At 42.8% G+C, this 22,768-nt stretch overlaps 1 protein-coding gene across 1 annotated transcript in view; it reads right to left on the bottom strand.

Moving 5' to 3' along the window:
* RHOBTB1 (Rho related BTB domain containing 1) overlaps nt 1-22,587 on the bottom strand; it is a 104,623-nt gene extending 82,036 nt beyond the window's left edge. The window contains exon 1 of the mRNA XM_044659215.1: nt 22,530-22,587. The gene's annotated coding sequence lies outside the window, so the exon portion shown is untranslated. The remainder of the gene's footprint in view (nt 1-22,529) is intronic.
* Between the last annotated feature and the right edge of the window lie 181 nt (nt 22,588-22,768).

Raw genomic sequence — 22,768 nt, 5'->3', positions numbered from 1 at the left:
ATGGACCATCTCCTCCAAACACAAGCTCTTTGAAGCAGAGATGGTGTTACTTTAGTTTTTGCCTGACCAGTGAGTGCATTAATGAGGGCTTCTCCATCTCAATCCATCCCATTTTCAGTATGATGTGAAAGGGAGATTGATTCATGTATAAGGTTCTTCCATTATAATGGGCAAGTTCAATCAATGTGGAGAGGAGATACTTGAGATAAAGAAAACATTTAATGAAATATCAAAAGGCAGAGCCCCAGTAAATTCCCGAGGAAATATCTCCTAGATTTAAACTGTGTTCTTAGACCTTAGGGCTTTTTGAAGGAAGAATTCAAGTTGGTTAAGGGCAGGATTGGAAAGGGCTGCCAAATGCTCACACATTCATAGAGGTCAGGCTGGAAGAACTTCAGATGCTATCTAGTCCAACCCCTTGTTTTAAAGATAAGGAAACTAAGGTCCAAGGAGGAAAATTGAATTCCCAGAGCAAGAGAGGAGGGATTTGATCTCAACACCACTGGCAGCCTCTTTCTGTCTCTCATTCTCAGCCTCTTTGTCCATCATATACTAATATGCATACTGCCTCAATTTATTAAGAATAGGCAAGTTGATAAAACAATAAGTAAAAAATTTGAGCCTGTCAGTCTCTCAAGAGACACAGAACCTCAGGAGTTACATCTTGGAAACCATCCAGACAGATTTCCTCTTTTTAAAAGGGAGAAACTTGAAGCACAGAGAGGAAAAGTGACCAATCCATCACACTAACCAATTCCACAATATTCTTCCTACAACATCCTGTGTGTTAGCCAAACTCCTTGTTGTTCCCCATCTCCTACCTCCATGCCTGGAGAACTCTCTTCTTGCTTACATTTGCCTCCTAGGTCTTCCTCTTGGGTCTTTGACTCAACTGGGACCTCAAGCACGAGGACTTTCCTGCCCCTCTGTGCTCCCACCTAATCACTGAACACATAGATTATTTTGACTTATTTTTGTATATATTGTTTCTCCCCAGTAGAATTAAAGCTCCTAGACAGCAGGTCTGTTTCTTTTCTTTTCTTTTCTCTTCTTTTCTTTCTTTTTTGGTATACTGCCTGACACATAGTAGACACTTAATAATGTCTCTTAAAAGGATAAAACTGTTCAAGATTATCGAGGCTTTAAGCAGAGGAAATTAAATTCAAACTGAGCCTAAGTCCAATGCTCTTTTTGTTATTCTAAGTTAATATTAACCTAGCAATAGTATACATTTGATGAGATAGGCTTAGAAAATCCATACCTGGGAAGTAAACCTATGGCACATCAGAAAACTGGGTCTTGAAGATGGTCCCCGGTAACGGCTGCTAGACTGGCTTCTCCAGCCTGAGAGAGACCCCTGGTGAAAATGAGGTTCTGACCCAATGATCATCCAATGATCCAGCTTAAACATTTACTAGTTACACAACATGCCAGCTAGAATGAAGAGATTCTCTGTCATTGGCACGAGGGATCAGCCATTTCTGGATTTCTTAGAAAAGGAAAGGGGACAACTCAGAATGAGAGTCTGAATATGCAAAGGATGCAGAGTCTCAGCTTTGTTCAGAGCTTATGAAATAATATCAGAATGGGAAATATAAAGGGGGAAGCTACATTTCCTCCTGCAACTTGGGAAAATATATCCTGTGGGAGATCAGAATTGGGTTGGGTTTACTTTTTATTTTATTTTATTTTTTTTAAGGATGAAGTAGACAAGGAAAAAAAAGAACTTGGGAGTTGAACTTTAACACTCAAGGGTTTGGTTGGGATTTTTTTTTTGGCTCCCTACAATGGCAAGGGAACAGGATGGTGCAGTGCTTGGAGTGCTAGGCCTGAAGTCAGGAAGGACTCCTCTTCCTGAGTTCAAATCTGGCCTCAGATACTTATTCGCTGTGTGGTCCTGGGCAAGACATTTCACCCTGTTAACATCAGTTTCCTTATCTGCAAAATGAGCTCAAGAAGGAAATGGCAAACTACTCCAGCATCTTTGCCAAGAAAATCCTAAATGAGGACACCAAAAGTCAACAGGACTGAAAAAGCAACTGGACAACAATAATGGGAAATCAAGAGCTGCCTCCTTTTGTCTGTCCTTTTCACCATTCATAAGCAAAACAACAGCTATCACAGTACATTTAAAGTCAAGCGCTTTACATAGGCTCTCTTGTTGCATTCTCCAAAGACGGAGTTATAACACTAGTATATGTCTGGGGAATTTGACTCTAAGCCATCCTGTTGCCATATAGCATCTTTGAGAGTAAAAACAAAACGAGGACAGAACTCTTGAGAATTCGCACCTGGTCCCTCTTGCAGCAGGCTGCCCCTCTCTCCTCTGGACCAGCCCCCTCTCTCCTTCCTCTCTCTCAACCTCACCCTCTCATTTTCGAGAAACTTCTATGTTTATTGTTCATATTCCAGTCAATCCCTTACATCTCCCTGCCTAAGACTTTGGAGATGGCAAACCAATCAGAAGCTTAATAAATGCCTCATATATATATATATATATATATATATAATGTGCGCACCGCAGAATTAGGAGTATGACTGTCCTCAAGGAGCTTACCATGCACACAATAGGTCTCAGAGATTCTGACATAAATTAGTACACAAGTGAGTCTCATATTCTAATTGTAAGACTTTCTGGCAAAAATCAGCACATTTGAAACTTGGGGCAGGGGGCTACAATATAATAGTCCCTAAAGTCCCTCTTTCCCTCTTATCTTTTTTTTTTAAGTCCTTACCTTTGGTCTTAGAACTGATACTTCCTATTGGTTTCAAGGCAGAAGAGATGTGATGGCTAGGCAATTGGGGTTTAGTGACTTACTCAGTTAAGTGTCTGAGGTCAGATTTGAATCCAGGACTTCCCATCTCTAGACCTGGCTCTCTATCCACTAAGCTTTCTAGCTGCCCCTTCTCTTATCAGTTTTAGGAAGTTTATTTTAAATAAAAAATTTTTGAGTTTACAACGCTCTAAACCTGCATTTAGGAAATTTTCTTATACCTAGGCAGAGTCTGGGCTCTTTGCCCAACCTTACATTCATAACTATCTCTAGTTAACCTGTTGCCCCTTTGCGGTTGAGGCAAAAGACAGTTACTGGAAATGTCTGGGTGATGGAGAGCAGATTAAATTATACTGTTGTGGATTGGTGGACAATGAGAGGGAAAGTTGGGGAAAATAACTGACCTTTTCTCTAGACACCCCTCTCTTTCCTTTTCTTTTTTTTTCCTTTGATTTGATTTTTTTAATTAAAAAATTTTTTTTAGAAACATTTTCCATGGTTTCATAATTCTTGTTTTTACTTTCCCCTTCACCCCCCCTTCACTCCCCCATATCCGACTCGCATTTCCACTGGTTTTAACATGTGTGATCAATCAAGACTTATTTACATATTACTGATAGTTGCATTGGTGTGGTCCTTTAGTAGACACCCCTCTCTTTTCTGAAACAGATGCCTACAGAACCAATGACTGTTCATTCAGCATTTTCTTTCTCTGCTGTGGAAGTTTTCAGCCTCTGCTCAGTCCTCTCCTTGGTCCTTGCTTGTACCAGTCTTTAAATCTACTTGGAGTCTCCCTCCAGTTCTGACAGAACTTCTTTTCTTGACACCATTTCTCTGAACATGACCCAATCTCCCACCCATGGCTTTGATTCAAGGAGATTTACAGGCCCTGTTTAGAGTTCTGATAGTTAGACTCAGTTCAGAAGTCTTCTTATCTACTTAAGGCATCAAAGCCAAGACGGTATGATTTCAAGACTTTACAAGATTTTCATTTATCTTCTAACTTGCTTTAGAATCTCTCCAACCTTACTAAATGGCAAGCTTCTTGGGGGTAATTAATGGCATTTATTAAATAGGCCACTTATAAATGGAATTTATTAAATATCTACTAAATGAATATACTGAATAATTTGGAGAGGATGAGATAGAAAGCTTTTCCCATGAGGCCAGAATTTTCTTTGTGAATTCCAATATATCAATGAATTATGTTTACTTTTATTTTTAATAAAAAACACTGTATTTGCCATAATTATGGTATCAAGCATTTCAGCTATTTTGCTAAGTGTAGACTAATTATATTTTATTCCATGTAACCAAAGAATGTTGAATAATCATGAACTATGAGTTGAAATTACATATGCAGTCAGTTCTGCTTTAAGTTCACACAAAAGCACCGCACCACGTAAAATTGAGTAATAAAAACAAAGGATTTATGGGGGAAATGGGGTTAGGAATACAATGCTCAAAAATTTCATCAGTGACACATAAAAAAGACAGAAACCTAATTAAAACAGTAGGACAGTTTTATACATGCTAAATAGTTAAGAAATAAATAAAAACTGCAATAAAGGCTACTGCTCAGCTTCTACCCTGATTCCCAAGAGAGGTTGGAAAGTCCCAGGGAATCTGAAGGGAGGGGATCGGGTCAGACCTGCCTTTCTCTAACCACTGCTCTTTCTATGCCAAAAGATATACAGTAAATACGGCTTCTCCCCCCACCCCTTGTCCTCTCGCTCTGTTTTTCTCAAAAGAAACCTCGTATAAGCAAACTCAAAATTTGAGTTGTGTTCAAAATGTTCCCTAATGTATCAACTGCATTTGTGTTTTTGAAATAAGAGCTTTGGTAGTACTGTGTGTTGTTTGTTGATGGCTTTCTTTTCTTTATTTTTTTTTAAACCCTTACCTTCTGTCTTAGAATTAATACTAAGAATCAGTTCCAAGGTAAAAGAGCAGTAAGGGGTAGGCAAGTAAGGTTAAGTGACTTTTCGAGGAATTTTCTGAGGTATCCTTGGTTTTCCAAGAAGGACAAATGGCATCATGGGGGGATGTCTTGACTTGCTCATGAATTGGAAGTGAGGAAGACTTGCAAAATGCCATCAGCTTCATCCTCTCTCTTCTAGAGTCAATGAAGTCCAGTGGCAAGCCAAAAACCAGGATGAATGGTGATGTGTGTATGTGTACATTTACTCAAGGAAGAGAAGCAGAAGAATTGAGGCGAGGAAATATACACGTTATAAGCGTGACACAAATAAAAACCTAATCTTCTTCCTTTACCTTTTTACTTCTCCCTAAATTGATTTCTTTGACGATCAAATTTGGTCAACAAATTCGTTGTTGGGCCTTCAACTACTACATCTGTGTAGATGACTCCCAAACTTCTTTCTCTTGTCATGTCCATTCTCTTCTGACCTCGAATCCAACCTCCTTTTGTCTCAATGGCACCTAAAACTCACTCAGCTCCCAAACTGAGCTCACTCATTAGTTTTTCCCCTAAATCTCCTCCTTGCTTCTGACGGTGTAACTTTGGTCCAGGTCCTACCATTCACTCAGTCCCTGAAGTTCCAAACCTTGGGTTTATGGCTTACTCTTCCCTCTCCTTCATTTCTCCTATCTAATCAGCAGCCAAGGCCTGCTTCAATCAACCTCTGGCACATTTCTTCTTACTGGTCACTCTATTCTCATTATTTCCCCCATATCTATTCAGTTGTTGTATAAACTTCCTTAACCATAAATATCTGGTCATTCAGTTCAATTTGATAAACATTTATTTAAAAAAAAAAAAAAGCAAACTCATGCCATTCTTTTTCAGAAGTCTTCGGTAGCTTTCTGTGGTCTCCTGAGTAAAGTATTGATTTCTTTACTTGGCATTCATGGCCTTCCATGAAGCAGCTAGTTGGCTCTCAAGTGCACAGAGCACTGGGACTAGAGGTAGGAAGATCTGAGTTAAAATCTAGCCTCAAACACTTCCTGGCTGGGTGACACTGGACAAATCAATTAACCTCTGCCAGCCTTAGTTTCCTCATATTTAAAATGGGGATAATAATAGCTCTTACCTCCCAGAGATGTCAGAAGGATCAAATGGGATATTTGTAAAGTTCTTTAAAAATCCAAAAGCACTATGGAAATGCAAATTATTGTTGTTATTATTACTTCACAAATCTGGCACCACTCTGCCTTTCCAAGCTCAAATTACAAGCTCTCCTGCATTATGCTCCAACCAGACTAGACCCCTTTCTGTCCAATGTGCTCCCATGCCTCACTGACTTTGACCAGCTTGTACCCAATGTCTGGAACGCTCTCTCTGGCTTCCTCTGCCTGTTGAACTCTGGCCCATCCCTGAAGGTGCAGCTTAGATCCCATTCTCTCTATGATCCCTTCTTGGAGTCCCTAGTTGGTAATGATCTTTCCCATTAGAACACTCCATGCATTGCTTTGTCTTTCATGAACTTAGCCTGAGAAGATGGTAACGATGCTGTCTGAAATGTATGTAAGCTCATGGAGGGCAGGGGCTTGTCTCACACAAACTCTGGATGCCCTTAATACCTTCTCAGTGCTCTGATCTTGGAGGGATGTAGAAGATATTTCTTGACGTGTCCTTTGCATATATAAGAAGACAAAATGTCATGAAATCAGAGGTTGGAGAGATCACTTTGGTTTGGGGGCATGTAAGAAGGCTTCACAGGACTCATGACTGGCATCTGAACTGGACCCTAAAGGATCAGAAGGTGCCAACAGGCAGAAAACTGGGCAGCAGAAGGGAATGCAAGAGTAGAACAGAAGGGATGTGCCATTTAACTCCAAGATAAGTTTCTCACTTTATCTCCCAGAATCACAGAATCTGAGTTGGAAGAGAGCATTTTGTCCCATCCATACCTGAAAAGAGTTCCTCCTCCAGCAAGAGGCCATCCAGCCTTTGCTTGGAGACTTTCAGTGAGGGGGAATTCTCTCTCTCTTCCCAAGGCAACCTATTCCACTTGAGGATAGATGCCGTGATTAGCAACTTCTTCCTTATCAAAAGCCAAAATCTGATTCTTTTCTATTTCTACCCATTACTAACATTCCTTCCTGCTCTCTGGGACCACTGGTCCCTGCTCTACTCTACTCTGCTCTGCTCTGCTCTACTCTACTCTACTCTATCCATCTCAGAGATGCAACAACTTCTCCAACATCACCCTGGTAGTAAACAAAAGAATTTAGATTTGAACCAAGGCACTACGACTCCCAATCCAGTTCTTGTCTAGGGTATAGTGATTAAGTGCCAGGCCTGCCATCAGGAACACTCATCCATCCATCTGAATAAAATCTGGCCTCAAATACTTACTAGCTTGTGTGACCCTAGGCAAGGCACCTCACCCTGTTTGCCTCAGTTTCCTCATCTGTAAAATGGCATGGAGAAGGAAATGGCAAACTACTCTAATATCTTTGCCAAGAAAACCCCAAATAGGGTCATGAAGACTTGGACATGCCTGAAACAACTGAACAACAAAACTCCTGATACTAAATCTGGATTTCAAGGACACACCAGAGACATTTAAAGCTTCCTCCCTGATTTCTGTTCTTATATGGAATAGCTAGATGGTTGACTAGTTAGGGCACTGGATTGGAGCAAGGAAGACCAGAGCATAAATGCCACCTTAGACGCTTCCTAGCTATGTGACCCTGGGCTGGTTTTTATCATATTGGTTTGTATCAGTTTCCTCATTTATAAATTAGGGATAATAACAATAATAACAAATGAATAAATTAAAACATGAACTGGGGATAACCTATCTCCTAGTGTTGTCAACATATGAGACAACATATGCAAAGTGCTTTGCAAACCTTAAAGTTAGTTGATATTATATTTAAACAACTCCCCTCAAAAGGCCCCTTTCCAAGAGCATTAAGTATTGGCTGGCAAACCCAACTCTTGGCTCTGCATCTACAAAGCCTGCTGTGCCCTGGACCTGCTGAGGAAAGGCCAAAGTCATTCACTATTTTTTTTAAACTTTCACCTTCCACCTTAGAATCAGTACTGTGTATCGGTTCTAAGGCAGAAGAGTAGATAGGAAGAGGCAATGGAGGTTGAGTGACTTGCCCAGGGGTCATATATCTAGGAAGTGTCTGAGGCCATATTTGGACCCAGGACCTCCCATCTCCAGGTCTGGCTCTCTATCCACTGAGCAACAGAGCCGCCTCCTTCATTCACTATTTAAAGTGGGTTCGAGCACAACCCTTTGAAGGAAAGAGCTATTATTTCTCCTTAAAGAGCCAAGACAAAAAAAAAAGTAAGGCATGAGAGCATTGGGCTCGGTGGCTGGGAGTACTTAAGGCATACCCTGCATAAAAGGAGCCAATAATCTCAGCCCCACGAAGCCTACTCACAAAAAGGGAAAGCGTTCTTTATATGAGGGAAATAAGAAATAGAAATATGGAGAATCGGGAATTGGAAGAAGGGACTCTAACTCACTCGGTTTACAGGGGAGGAAACCTAGGCTGATGGCATTTGGATACCATCACCTGATACTTTGGAAAAGGGATTCTATAACTGGGCAATGAGGTCTCTACCAGAACTGTTAGCCTGTGATGATCTAATATTTCCTGAATTGTCCTTCAAAAATAGTGAGAGGGGAAGGGAAAAACTCAGTATTGTTAAGCCCAAATAAATGTGCCTTCTTTGTGATTTGCTTCACATTCTATGGCAGGCATCCCCCTTGAGTTGAGTTGTGTGGTATAGTAGAAAGGCCTTGAATCAACAATGAAATGTGCTTAGTAGGAATCCTGGCTTTGACTCAGACCCCATATGACCTTGGGCAAGTGCTTTCACCTCTATCAATATCCATCCCAATCATCCATCCAACCATCCATTCCATCGATCCATCCATTCCATTCATCCATTCATCCCTTGATTTTTTTTTAAATGCTTACCTTCCGTCTTGGAGTCAATACTGTGTATTGGCTCCAAGGCAGAAGAGTGGTAAGGGTAGGCAATGGGGGTCAAGTGACTTGCCCAGGGTCACACAGCATCCCTTGATTTAAGGCAATGAGGCAGAATGTAGAGAGGGCCGAATACCTTGGTCCACATCCTACTTCTAAAAGTTAAAACCTGAGTTAGGATGCTGGACTTGGTTTCCAAGAACCCAAGTTCAAATCCTGGCTACCACTCACACTTACTGCGTGACCTTGGACAATCAGTGAGTCATTAGCAGACACTGACTACTGGCCAGGCACTGCACTGAATAATGAATCTGCAACTGTTAAAATGCTAAATGAATGTGAACTCTCATTATTCCAAATGGCAAATTAGCATGTGGTTGTGCTGGAAGTCCATTCAAAGAAGGTGGACTGGAGCCTGCTCTCATGTTTCACCACAGAGGAAGACGAAGGAGAAAGTGAAGAGGGCCCGGCTGCCCTCCTCAAAGCAGTTGATGACAGATAGACAGATGGACAGACAGAGCCAACAGGCAGGTTAAAAAATTCCCAAGCTAGGCACTGGGCACTGGAGTGAGTGTAGCAGCTGGTGAGAAGACTGTCGGAAAACATTTCCCAGAGACAGAAATGAGGGGGGCAGGCGAGTTATCAGATGACAAAGGGTAAAAGGGGAAATTATTATAAGTTTATATTTCTAGCATCAATGCAAGGGGCAGGCCCTGCCTGGAGTAGGGAAGGGCCTGGGCTCACCCACGGCTAGCTCTAAGCCGACTGCAGCCAGGGAGGCTATTAAAGATGGATCCTGATGATTCGAGAGGGAGGCAAGAATGGAGAGGAATTCATTAGGAGAAGATAGTAGGAAAATGGAGGAAAAACTTCTCCACTCCTTTCTAGGAACTTTCATTATTATTGCTGTTGATTTTTAGAGCCTGAGAAAGATGACATTTATACAGGATTTGAGCTTTGCAAAGTACTTTTTAAAAAACAATCTGGTCAGGTAGGTAGTGTGATCATTATTACTCCCATTCTACAGATGATGAAACAGAGTTTCCAATGGAAGGGACTTGACCAAGATCAAACAACAAAGTTAACTGCTGGCACCTGGCCTCTCCCAACTCCAAGCCCAGAGTCCCTACCAGGAGGAGAGTTGAGAGAGAGGAGAAATGACAGAACATTTTATTTTGCTACAGTTTGGCACATTTATTGTGTAACATGATATGTCATCACCAGCAATGCTGACCTTTATAGAGTTCTTTACTGCTGCCAAAGGGCTTTTCATGCATTTGACAACAACCCAGTGAAGGAGGAGCTATTATCATCAACCCCATTTTGCAGAAGAGGAGATTGAGGCTCTGAGAATTTAAGAGATTTGCCCAGGGAAACCCTAATAATATGTGACTGAAAGTGGAATTTGAACTTGAGTCTTCCCAATTCCAAATCCAACTGTCTTGAATTTCAGTTTGTTCCTCAGTAAAATGGGGATGTTAGGTGGTTGAGGGGGCCATGTTGAGAACACCCATGTGGCTAGCTAGAATAGGCTTTTTCTATCTCTCTGCTTTTTCCCATCCAAGTAAATACTAAAAAACTTTATGAAAAATAAGGATCAGAGTCCTAATTTAACTGTTAATACTCCCAAGTCTATGGCAAGGAAAATGCTTTGTAAATAAAAAGTATGATTTACACAAGCAATTGTATCAGTCGATTACCATCTTCCTTTCTCCATGGTGGGAGAGAGAAGAGAGAGAGAGACAGAGAGAAAGGAAGAGAGGAAAAGAGGGAGAGAGAGAGGGAAGAAGGGAGAGAGGGAGAGAGAAAGAAGGAGGAGGAGGAGGAGGAAAAGGGGAGGAGAAGGAGGAGGAAGAAGAGAGAGGAAGGGAGGGAAAGATACACACACACACACATACACACAAATACACACACACACATACAGAATGTCCCAGTGGCCATCGCATCTAATACTCTCACTTTATACATGAGGAAACTGAGACCGAGGAAGATTAAGGGTTACAGGTACAAAGGGGGAAGGCTGAGATTTGAACCTAAGCCCTTTATTCCACAGTTCCAAATTCAACCCAATTTCTGCTGTAATAAGTGTTGCTGCTCTACTGGATAAAGGTCTTACAAAACCCTCTGCAGACACATTCTGTCATTTGAGCCTCACAATCTGGTGAGGGAAATTAAGCACAAGCAATATTATTCTCCATTTTACAGATGAGGAAACGGAGGTCAAGAGGTGGTCATTGAGCTAGTGTGCCTCTCTTGCCATCCCTTGGTGTCTTCTACAGGTGTGTGCTGCCCATTCCAGGACTCAGAGCCTCAGGGAAGGCCCCTTCAAATGGATTGTGGGTAATAAAACATTCAAAAAAAGGAACAGGATCAGCTCTGGATGAATGACAATAAAAGCTTGTGCACATAACGGACAACTCCACACAAATGGAATCCTGTGATCATTTGGTCATTTCTGCATGTTCTTTTTTAGATCCTCAAGTCCTACATGGTGGTGGGGCTCCAATGGCCCATCTGGACTCAAAGGCCATAAGTCTGGACTGTTATAAGTAACTGGAAACTCTGCTGATGAGCAAGGCTCAGCCTGGGCTTGGCGAAAGACGGAAAGAAGGAAGAGCAGGGCACAGGTCATTTGAGTACCAAACCAGCTAACTCCCAGGAGGCATATGACCAGCTTGGCTGCAGGGGAATGAAATTTTTGACCATGGCAACTCTAGACATTATCAAGTCAAATAGAATTTATTAAACACCTTCTATATGCCAGGCACTGTGCTAAGTGGTGAGACTCTCACAATAGGCAAGACAACTCCTACCCTCAAGGACTTTGCAGCCTACTTGGGGAAGACAACATGCAAACAACTATGTACATAGATGATATATGATTTGGGGGGGGAGGGTTGGGGAAGCAATTGTGGAGAAAGGAACCCTACTGATGAAATCACATGTCTCCAAAATTCTGACACAAAAGGATCAGCCAGGAAGGAGCCAGTCTCCTAAGAGAAGTGGGTCTTGAGGTTGTCTTCAACAGCTGGTCATCTACCTAGGGTAGCCTTTTTGACTTCCCAAGAGTCAAACCCATATACCAACAATGGCTCGCATCTCCATCCTGCTTTATGCTTTCCAGAGCACTCTTCTTACAGCAAGGCATGTAGGATATATGTTCTTTGCCCCTTTGGAAAATATGGTGGTTCAAAGAAATGGTCACAATAATAGGTATTGGAGCCGGGACCAAATCCTGGTCTCCTGAATCCCAGTTTGATGCTCTTTGTATAATATGATAGTAAAACAAACAAACTAGAACTTCTCTATTGTTTTAAGGTTTGCAAAGTACTTGACAAATATTCTCATTTGACTCTCACGACAACTGTGGGAGGTAGGTGTTATTAATTTCCCCATTTTACAGATGAGGGAATTGAGGCTCAGAGAAGTGACCTGCCCAAGATTGCAGGGCTGGGTTTTCCTAACTCCCAGTCTAATATATTATTCTATCTACTGTGCCACCTAGCAGCATGAATGCCACCTCAAGTTACACCATTACAGGACCTCAGTGGTGCAGGGAACTCAAAGTGCCCTGTAGTCCAACCCAGACCCAACACAAAGCCTCCACCAAAACACTCCTGACTAGTGATTATCCAGCTCCTGCTTACAGATCTTCAGTGAGGAGAGTTCCCACTTCCTTGAGAGGCTGGGAAAGCCCATTGTTGGGAAGGTTTCTATGACGTCATGCCTTGATTGGCCCCTTTTCGAGAACTCCTCCCTCCCTGCAATGGCTCCCTCCTGGATTCACCCTCCAGGACCAAGCAGGACAAGTTTCATCTCTCTTCTGCATGGCTGCCCATCAAATAAGAAGAGAATATCATGTCATGTTCAGGCTAAATAGCTTCAATTTCTTCAAATGATTTTCATCAACTGTGGCCCATGTGCCCTTCCAAACTTCATGATCTTGCTGAAGACACCACCATTCTTCAAGTCTTTCCATTTGAAACCTACAAGTGATTCTTGACTCCTAAAGTTGAGTTTCCCTCACCTTGACCACATTGCCACATCTTGTCATGTTGATCTTCCCAACATCTCTAGTATATGGTCCCTTCTCTGCACTCATAACCACTCTAGTGCAGGCCTTCACCACCTCCTCTTGCCTGGACTACTGCAAAGTCTGCCTAATTGGTGCTCTTGCCTGGTCTTTCTCCCCTCCATTTCATACTCCACACAACTTGGCAAACATTTTCCTAACACATAGGTCCAACCACATCACTCCTTACTCGATAAACTCCAGTGATTCCTTAGTGTTCCCAGGATTTAAATCCCAACTCCTCTGTTTCCCCTTCCAGATTCACCCTTCTCAAATGCTGCAGTTCAGCTACATTGTTCCCCAGACAAGAAATGCTTAGAATAATCCACCACTTTTCTCTTCTACCTGGCCTTATACCTGTCCTCCCTCAATTCCTGGAATTAATTCCATCCTCATCTTCACCTCTTGGCATTCCTATTTTCCTTCAAAGCCCAGCTCAAGCACCACCTTCTCTTCCTGATCGCCACTCCCAAGCATCTAGTGTCCCACTGGATACACTCAGAGCCAGGCAAGCAAAGGCTTGTAGGTGAGGAGAAAGAGAGAGTCTAAGGAGCAGAAGATTCTGATTCTAAGTTCAAGCTATGGCTCAGGTCCTTCCTGGACCTTGCTCACGGAACAATCAGGAGGCCAGCATCACTGGGTCAAAGATTAAGTGGTGGGGAGAAAGTGTAAGAAGACTGAAAAGGTAGGAGGGGGGCAGGTTATGAAGGGTTTTGAGAATTTTGTTTGTTCCTGGAGACCATAGGGAGCCATTAGAGTATGTGGGGGGAGGGAGATAACATATTGAGACCTGAACATTTCAAAAATCATTTTGGTGATTGAATGGAGGAATTGAAATAGCAAGAGGCTTGGGGCAGGCAGACCTCCAGCAAGCAGCTGTACTAATCTATTTTGTGAGGTGATGAGGACATGGACAAGGGAATGGCCAGGTCAGAAGAGAGGAGGTCTATCAGAAAAGAAGGGATGTATTCAACAGATGCTGCAAAGGTAAAATCAACAGACCTTGGTTCAGCTTAGACTTGGGGGATGAGAGAGGAAGTGAAGAATCCAGGATGACATTCTAGTTTGTCAGTCTGAGGAACTGGGGGATGTAGTTGTCCTTGAGTGTAAAAGGGAAGATAAGATGGGGAAGATGGATAAGGGTTTAGGAGGAAAGATAATTCATTCCATTTTGGGCATGTCAAATTTAAGATGTCTACTGGGCATCTAATTAAAAATGTCAGAAAGACAACTGGAGATGTGAATTTCGAGGTCAGTAGATGATGGGGGAAGACAAGTAGACTTGAGAACTGTCAGCACAGGAGTGATCATTGAACCCATAGGAGATGATGAGATCATCAAGTGAAGCAGCATCTCGATGGAGAAAAGGAAAGGGCCCAGAATAGAATCCTGAGGGACACCTATGGTTAGAGGGCATGATCTGGACAAAAATCCCACAAAGGAGACAGAGAAGGATCAGTCAGAGACATAAGAGGAAAACATGGCAAGAGAAGTGTCCCTCTCTGATCTTCAGTTCCCTCATCTATAAAATGGGGATATTGATACCGCCACCCCTCAGAGATATTTTGAGGGTCAAGTAAGATAAATTTGTACTTTGCAAAATGTAAAGTGTTATTAAAATGTTAGCTATTCTTATAACGGAGGCTGACAGCACCTACTGTTTATTTCCTAAATTAAAAAAAAAACTAATAGATTGTGAATATATGGCCTAAATACAGCCCAAAGCTAAGAAGGTGCTGCTCCATCTTTGGATGTGACCTATTTGAACAAGTTTAATTAGGCCACAGACAGAAACACACACATATGCACACGCAAACATACATCTCACATCTCAAAGGAAACCATGGTTCCTAACAGAAACTTGGCCCTCACATTCCTCTTATGTCATCTTATTGTTTATTGGACAATCTCCAGCTACTATGGTAATAGTAGGGAGTAGAAATGTTGTTATAACAGGCCTTTTCAGTCCCCTTTAGTCTGGGATGACTGGAACAGTGCTTTTCTGGAAATAATAATACTTCTCGAACTATAAAATTGATGAGGGCAGATTTGAAAAGTGCCCTAGCAGAACCTTATCCATTAGAAATGAAATACAGGGCCCATTACCTCCTAAAGCATCTACGGAAAGTTGAATGACTTTCTTTGTCAAAAAGGAGGAAAGGGCTTGATAGAGATAAACAAGTTAAAAGCTTAACAGATTCTTTTGGAACAAACAATAGAAAAGACTGATTGGTTTACACCATTGGGTATTGGCAAAAGTGGTTGGACACCCAAACATACACCTCACATCTCAAAGGAAACTAATGCTTCCTAATAAAAATTTGGTCTCACTTTCCTCTTATGCCATGTTATTGTTTATTGAAAGATATGAATGGAGCCTGTGAAATGGTAAACACCCAAGTGTGGCCCTCTCTGGTTAACAACCACCATCTCAATTAAAAACATGTTGACAGAGAAGCATTAAGTGAATGGTTGGATCACACAGATCTGTTTATAGGGAAGAGGCATTTATAATGGCAATCCAGGTCCAGGCCATCACCACTCGGAATTATAGCCTTGGACTACTGTAGAATATGTTCTTTGAGGCTGCAAAAGTTAAGCACCTTCCCAATACCTAGAGAGACTCAACCTAGTGGCTAGAATTATCCAATCAGAAGACCGCCATTTTCCAAGACAGATCAGCAAATTCAGATCTTGTCCTTGAGAGCCCAACCAAAAGAATATACTGGACCTGGACCATTAGAGGTCAAAACTATTGCTAGCCACCATCCTAGACAAAACATGAACCCATAAAAATTTAAGAACTTTTTAACAAATGTTGTTCTACCAAAGATGCAGCATCTCTCAACTACATAGAAGAACTTTCAAAACATATAGACCCCAAAGAAGAAATAAAAAAAATATGTGTTACTAAAATGTGGTATCTATCATTCCCATCAATGTTTCTACTATAAGAGCTCTGCAGAAAATGGCTTTCAGTGTGCCGATGGAAGACTGGTTAGTTTTGGTCAATTAGCCCCCCAAAAAAATCACGAAAAAGTTAATTTTACTCATCAAAACAATCACTAAGCATAAAATAATGATAGCTAGTCCTAGTACTGTTTCTTTCTGAATGTCACTGTACATAAAGATGAGGATAAAATCCTCCTCTTCCTCCATATGCTTTTATATACAAGATCTCATTTGAACTTCCCAAGTCCCAGAAGGGTTTAATATCTCCATCTTCCAAAAGAGCAAATTTAGGCTCAAGAAAGGTAAAGAATTTGTCCAGGGTTATATAGAGCATTCAAAGTCTTTTGTAATCGAATCCCCTCTTCCACTTTACCAGTCTTCTTATACCTTACTACCTACCTTATACTCTGACTCGGTGATACTGGTCTCTTGATTCTTCCATCAACATGACCCTCCATCTCTCATCTCTGGGCGTTTTCTTTGGCTGCCTTCCATGTCCCTAAATTTTCCCTCTTCGTTTCTGCTTATTGCCTTCCATGGCTTCCTTTAAGTCCCAATCCTTTAATTCTAGTGCCTTTCTTCTTTTAATTATTTCCTATTTATCCTGAATTTAGACTATCTAGATAGTCTAAATTCATTCATATGTTGCCTCCCCCATTAGGTTGTGAGCTCCTTCAGGGTAGGGACTGTCTTTTGCTTCCTGTTGTATCCCTAGTGTGCTGGCACAGCTCTTGGTATATAGTAGGAGATTAATAAATGTTTATTGATCAAGTGATAGTAAGTGTCAGAGACAAGATTTGAACTCAGATTTCTACTATTTCTAAGTCTAGTACTGTCACTGTTTCCAGGAATCAAAATTTCCTGTTTATAGCTAAGGAAAAGCTGAGGCACAATGATATTAAGGTGATTTGACTATAGTTATACACAGCAAGTAACTGCTAGAGATGGGATTTGAATCCAGGCCCTCCACTCTCTCCATTCATTACATGCTCTATTATGGGAACAAATGTCAAAGGTAGGTTTTGTACCCAGATTTCTCCTGTCTCCAACACACTTTCCAACGGGCTGGCTGTTCTGGCTAGGAGGAGGATTTCATCTTGTCTCACTGTAACAGAAATTTAGGTAACCTCCCAAACCTTCCTTAACATTTAGTCTACTCTCATGAAATGGATTATTTGACTGAAGACATAGGAGAGAAGTAAAGACAAATCTGGAAATAAATGTAAACTTGGAAAATGCTTCTATTCTCCACACCAAAATAAAGTTAATTTAATTTAAAGATAAAGAAATTAAACACATTTCCCCACAAATGTGCACTCAGATGATCTCTTAGAGAATCTGCATGTCATTAACTGTTTGGAATTTTACCATGTCAGTTCATGGGATACCACCAAAGTGTAACAGAATGGAACACCGAGAGTTCTTCCAGCATTTATTATCTCTACTGCATAATATAAGGTTGCATTATTTGTTTAGGAGCCTCTGGCACTGCCCCCACCCATTGTTCCAATCCATTTTCATTGGCTCTGTCTTCTTCCAAGCTTGTAGGCACTTCAAGACCAGAGAACAAACAGTACAGTATTATTATGGTGCACGACTGAAAGGAAGCTTAAGAGGTCATCTAATCCAACCTCTTCATCTTACAGATGAGGAAACTAAGGTCCAGAGTGGGGAAATATGACTTGCCCAAGATCACATAAAAATGACAGAGATGAGATTCAAACACAAGTCCTCAGTCTTTTAATCTATCACACCATATTCTGACTTATATTTATAGTGCTCAGTCAGCAACCATTCCTCCCTGAATGGTTCTTAACAGACTTACTGACCAACACAAATCAAGACTGGAATTCCCCCTCCCCCCATCAGTAAATTACTAATGCATAGATTATGATCAAAATAAATGTAATCAAGCTATGGAATAAAACCTTGATTCTCCACACCCAACTTTCAGGTACCTAAGTCCTGATGCTATCATAGAAGCCTCCAAAATGTATAATTGCTCCAAAGCACTGCACTCAGAAAGACTTTTGGCCCAGAGATTGACTTCAAGGGTCTTAAGTGGCCTTCTCTAACATACAGAATAACCCCATGAAAGGGGATATGTGGAAGGCAATGTGATACTTTCCAGGGCAAGAAGTGAATGAAAGCTGATAAGGAGGGTTAAGTGTCTGGCTTTTAATGATGAAATGATAGTGTCCCTTTAAAATGGTGTTGAGATATCAAAAACCACAAAGAAAACAACAGCCAAGGTAATTTCACTGAGGTAGAGAAAACAACTTAGGAGAAGGCTGCTTTAAACTCAGATATCTTATGCTGAATCTTGATCTTCCTTTCATTTAATTTTTTTGCTTTCTTTTCATGCATATTTATCTAATGCATCAAGTCCCTGGGCATTTGTCCTGAGGATGAGTACAGACTAAGCTTATTGTACCTTTGTATCTCATCACCTACATAAAAAGAAGTTCAATGATTGCCTTAGGGGAAGGTGATAGAGAAATAGAGAAAGAAATCAATTTTGTTCAGTTTAAGCTCTATTTACAGTGACAGGAAAGGTCACTGATTTCAAGTTGCAATGACCCAGAGATTATCAGCCACTGATTTCAAGTTGCAATGACCCAGAGATTACCCCCCCCCCTTTTGTAGAGGAAGAAACTGAGATACAGAAAAGCAGTAAATGGCCTTGGAGTTCACCTAAGCCAACAAGTCAAAGAACAAAGATTCAAACCCAGGTCCATAGAATCCAAATTCAGTGATTTTTACACCAAATTCCAGTTCTGGCAGAATTCATGAGAATTCAAAGGGCTTTCAGGGACCACCTTCTTTTGACAAATAAAGAAACTGAGGCCTTGATTCTAGAGGAGGTTAGATGACTTGGTTCAAGGTCAAATAGAGTAATCAACAAAACAGCCTATCTTTTAAGGATTGGCATTAACTCTAGGGTAAAGAAACTCATTCTCCCTTGAGCTATCCAGATATCTGAGTTGGGTAGCCTTGACTAAGACTTGAGGTTGAAAAGAATTCTTATTAGACACATATGCAAACTGGCACTTAACTAACCAATGTGTTAAGTTGGGGAAAAGCCCTTCAGTGTCATCATCTGTCAAATGAGAAAGTTGAACAATGTGGCATCCAAGATCTCTTCTAGCTCTGACTGCATGATCTGGTGCCCTGGTCTGAATACAGGTCTGCTCTATAACTGTGGGTTTCAGACATGGTACAAGAGATAGGAAACAAAACCATAACAAAAGAAAGTCTCTCAAGGCATGGGTTCCCTTGAAGATACTGACCTGCTCTGCCCAGAGCAAAGAACCGAACACTGCTCCCAGCTGGCATTGCCTACATCAAAAGAAAGCACTCTCCCAACTCCACTGCCCACAGAGAGCACCCAGGGAGCTACTGGCAGTTTCAGTTTAAGTAGGGGTCTGCCTCTCCCAAAGGGGAGGGAGAACTCCTTTTCATTTGCCAAAGTGCAATGGCTAAAGCTGCCTTTATTCCTTTTTTTGGTCAGATTCCGGACTCACTAGGTGTCAAGAAATCTGCATAAGGAGTCTCTCCTCTGATACTGATTGGCAACCTTTCTGCAACTCCGTCTCTGAGAGTGACCTCCTCAAACACAAGTGCCTTGCTGAGGGCCACAAAGCCAAGATGAGGCTGAGATAAACCTTGAACAGGTCTTCCTAATAAGGTCAGTTCTCTTTCTACTCACTATTCCATGCTGCTTTATTTTGCTTTGTCAAATATTCTGAAATTGATGAGTAACAATTTATAGTATTTATGCATCTATTCTGTATACTCTAGAATGATAAAAAAAAAATAAACACTTGGAAAACAGAGGGTACAAACCAAGTGAAGGAGTAATGTTAGGATCATAGCTGTGGCACTGGAAGGTATCTTAATAGTTTTCTACTTCAGCCTACTTCACTTTACTGATAGGGAAACTGAGGCCTAGGGAGGTTAAGTGACTTGTCTAAGGTCACAGAAATGTAATCAGGATTGGAAATCGGTGATTCCAAGCTCAATACCTGATATGAGGGAGTTTCCCTTTTGGTCTAGACCTATGATTTCATTTATATAGGGAAATCCCTGAGTGGAATTGATCCCCCACTGATGTATACTGGCATGTTCTCTGTATTTCCTCTTAAGTGTTGCCTGATAGACTTGAAGGGCAACTTGTCCAGAGCCAGTAACAGTGTGTACCACTCACTACTTCACACTGATTCTCTGTCCTGGATTCACCATTTAAAACATCTGTTATGCCTCAAAAACAGTATTGTTAGATGGCAATTGAGAGCATTTTATAGAGCATCTGATGGAGCCTTCCCAAAATTACTCAGAGTAGCACAACTCCTCAGGTCATCTTTGTTACAATTTGAAGGAGTCCTTGTTTGCACCTGCCTTCAGATTCTTTTTGTAGTTGGGTCGTTTCAGTCCTGTCTGACTCTTCATGACCCAATTTGGGGTTTTCTTGGCAAAGATACTGTATTGGTTTGCCATTTCCTTCTCCAGCTCATTTTACAGATGAGGAAACTGAGGCAAAAAGGAATTAAGTGATTACCCAGGGTCACACAGGTTGTAAGTGTCTGGGGCAGGATTTGAACTCAGGAAGATGAGTCTTCCTGGCTCTAGATCTGGTGCTCTTATCTACTACGCCACCTTGCTGTCCCAACCTGATAGTCCTACCACACTCAATTGCCTAATGTCCTCCTTTGCAATATGTGCTGTCACCCAAAACTGAATATGCTCCAACATGCTCCCTTTATATCAGGGGAGAAAAACCATGGAGTAACTGAAGGATCTTTAGATGCAAAATCCTGGCAAACTACAGAGAGTGCACTGAATTTGGAGTCAGAGAAGCGAGTTAAACCTCAGCTCTCTTCTTTAATTGCTCTATGACCCTGAGAAGAATCCACTCCATGATTGGAGTGGAAAGATTGTTAGACATTCAATCAGAGAATCTCGGTTTGAATTCTATCTCCTTATTCTATAACTTGATCATCTTGAACAAGTTATATTATATCTCTGGGGCTCAGTTTCCGTCTGTGTAAACTGAACAGTGTAAACTGAACAGTGTAAACTGTGTAACCCCCCCCCCCCCTTCTCTCTTCTAAAAGTGAGGAGTGGCGGTTTCAAGGTTTCCTGAAGCACAAGCCCATTTCTGGGTTAATAAAGTCAGCCAGCATTTCAGCTGCCCAAATAAGGTTCAGAGAAGCCAGAGGAGAAGCAGTTTTCTTTCTTTTGGAGGTAACAGTGGACCAACTCCCTCCTTCATTCATTCACCCACAGAGGTGTGTGCCTGGCCTGCAGCCTCTGCTTACACTGAAAATACTCAGCTCCTGTTTACTATCTAGTAGCTATTGGCTCCCATAGGCCTCTGAAAAGTTTCAGGAGGAGTTAAAAGCAACTCCCAGATTCTGACAAGTGTTTGTGGACACAGAGTCTCAATCAGCCAGAAGTTTGCCCAGAAGAAATCAAAAAGACCTACATGGGTTTACCAGCAAGTGGAAGGTACTTTGCAAAAATAAAGAAGCCTGATCTTTTCCAGAACAGAAGTGATAAGCTTCAGAAGTAAAAGCACAAAGGAAAGACAAAAGAAGTCAAAGCAGGAGTGGGGAGCTCACAGGCAGGGCAAGCCTAGCACTGAAGGGTGGTGAGGGAGCCAGTCAGGGCAGGTTGAAGCTGAGTATCTACCCTGTATATCTTGTAACTATCTCCCCCACTGGACTAAGAGTGCCTGGAGAACAGAGGCTGGTTTTGTCTGTCTTTGGATCTCTAGAGATTAGCTCAGTGCCTGGCACATAGTAGGTGTGGAATGCCAGTTGACTGCCATTTAAGTGGAGGCCCAAGGAGAGCCCAGAGAGAGCCCCCTGTGAGGGGCTCCTGGAGGAGGGGTCCCCCGCCCCCCCAGGACCACTCTTCCGGCCTCCCTTCCTAGATCTGTCCTCCCTGGACAGTGGCTGGATCAGACTTCAGCAGATGTGTACAGTCAGCTTCAAATGCACAGCTTGGGTTCGCCTGAGCCAAGCCAAGACCAGGACCCTTTGCTTGACTCTCCTGCTTCAACTTTCTGGCTTGCTCAAGTCCAAATATTGACATTTCTCAGCACTGAGATGTTTGATATCGCAAGGGATAGAAACAGCCCAGCCAACAGAACAATTTATTGGAATGCTTAAAATTCCTCCCCTCCCCCTGCCTTTCAGGTCTCCCGCCCTGGAAATCCCTCTGGTCCTCGTACCTTTCCCTGGCTGGCTGGCCCCCTTCAAGAGTTCTGAGGACCAGGACCAGGGATGTGGGATCTCCAAGCCCCTCATGCAAGGCACGCAGCCCTCAGCTGTTGTCACAGCAACCCACAACAGACTCCACAGACCCAGGCAGGGGCGGGGGTGGGGGAAGCACCAAACTCCGGGCTGATCGAGAAACTCTCCCGAGGGTGCCAAGTGCGAGCAGGGCTGGTTTCTCCTGCATCCCTGGCTCCCGAGTGCTCGGGGTGTGCCAGAGCTCAGCTCTTTGTCCTGCGGGGCACAGGGTGGGTTGGGGAAGCCCTGTATTTGAAGAACCGGGATCTGGGGGGCTAGGGAGAGGGGGGTGCAACCTGTTGGGAGGGGGGGCTCCCGGCGCCAAGTGGTGCCTGCTGCAGGGGGCGGCCGGCGCTGGGGGCGCAGCTGTCACTTCCCTTTGTCTGCAGGGGCACGGCGGGGACCGCCACCGCAGACCCCTGCGCTTCGAGGGGAAGGCGGCAGGGGTACCGGCCAGCCAGGAAGCCGCGGTTGCTCCGGAAGTTTGAGACAATAGCGGACTCACCACACAGAACCTACCCTGGAGCCCGGGAACCCGGGAGCCCTGGAGCCGGGGCGGCGCTCGGTGGTCGCTGGCGTTGGCTCGGAGGAGGGCCGGGGGCCGGGGGCCAGCGGCTGGCTAGCAGGCAGGCAGGCAGGCAGGGGGGGAAGGGGGCGGCCAGGGGGCGTGCGCTCTAGCAGCCACAGCTCGGGGCCCGGGGGCGCACGGGGCGCCGCGCGCTGCCGCCGCCCGCCAGCCGCTGCCCAACTTTGCACAA

Source organism: Gracilinanus agilis, chromosome 2 (assembly GCF_016433145.1).
Source record: "Gracilinanus agilis isolate LMUSP501 chromosome 2, AgileGrace, whole genome shotgun sequence".
Taxonomy (NCBI): domain Eukaryota; kingdom Metazoa; phylum Chordata; class Mammalia; order Didelphimorphia; family Didelphidae; genus Gracilinanus; species Gracilinanus agilis.
The sequence above is the reverse complement of the archived record's forward strand: the minus strand, read 5'-3'. Positions and strand labels throughout refer to the sequence as shown.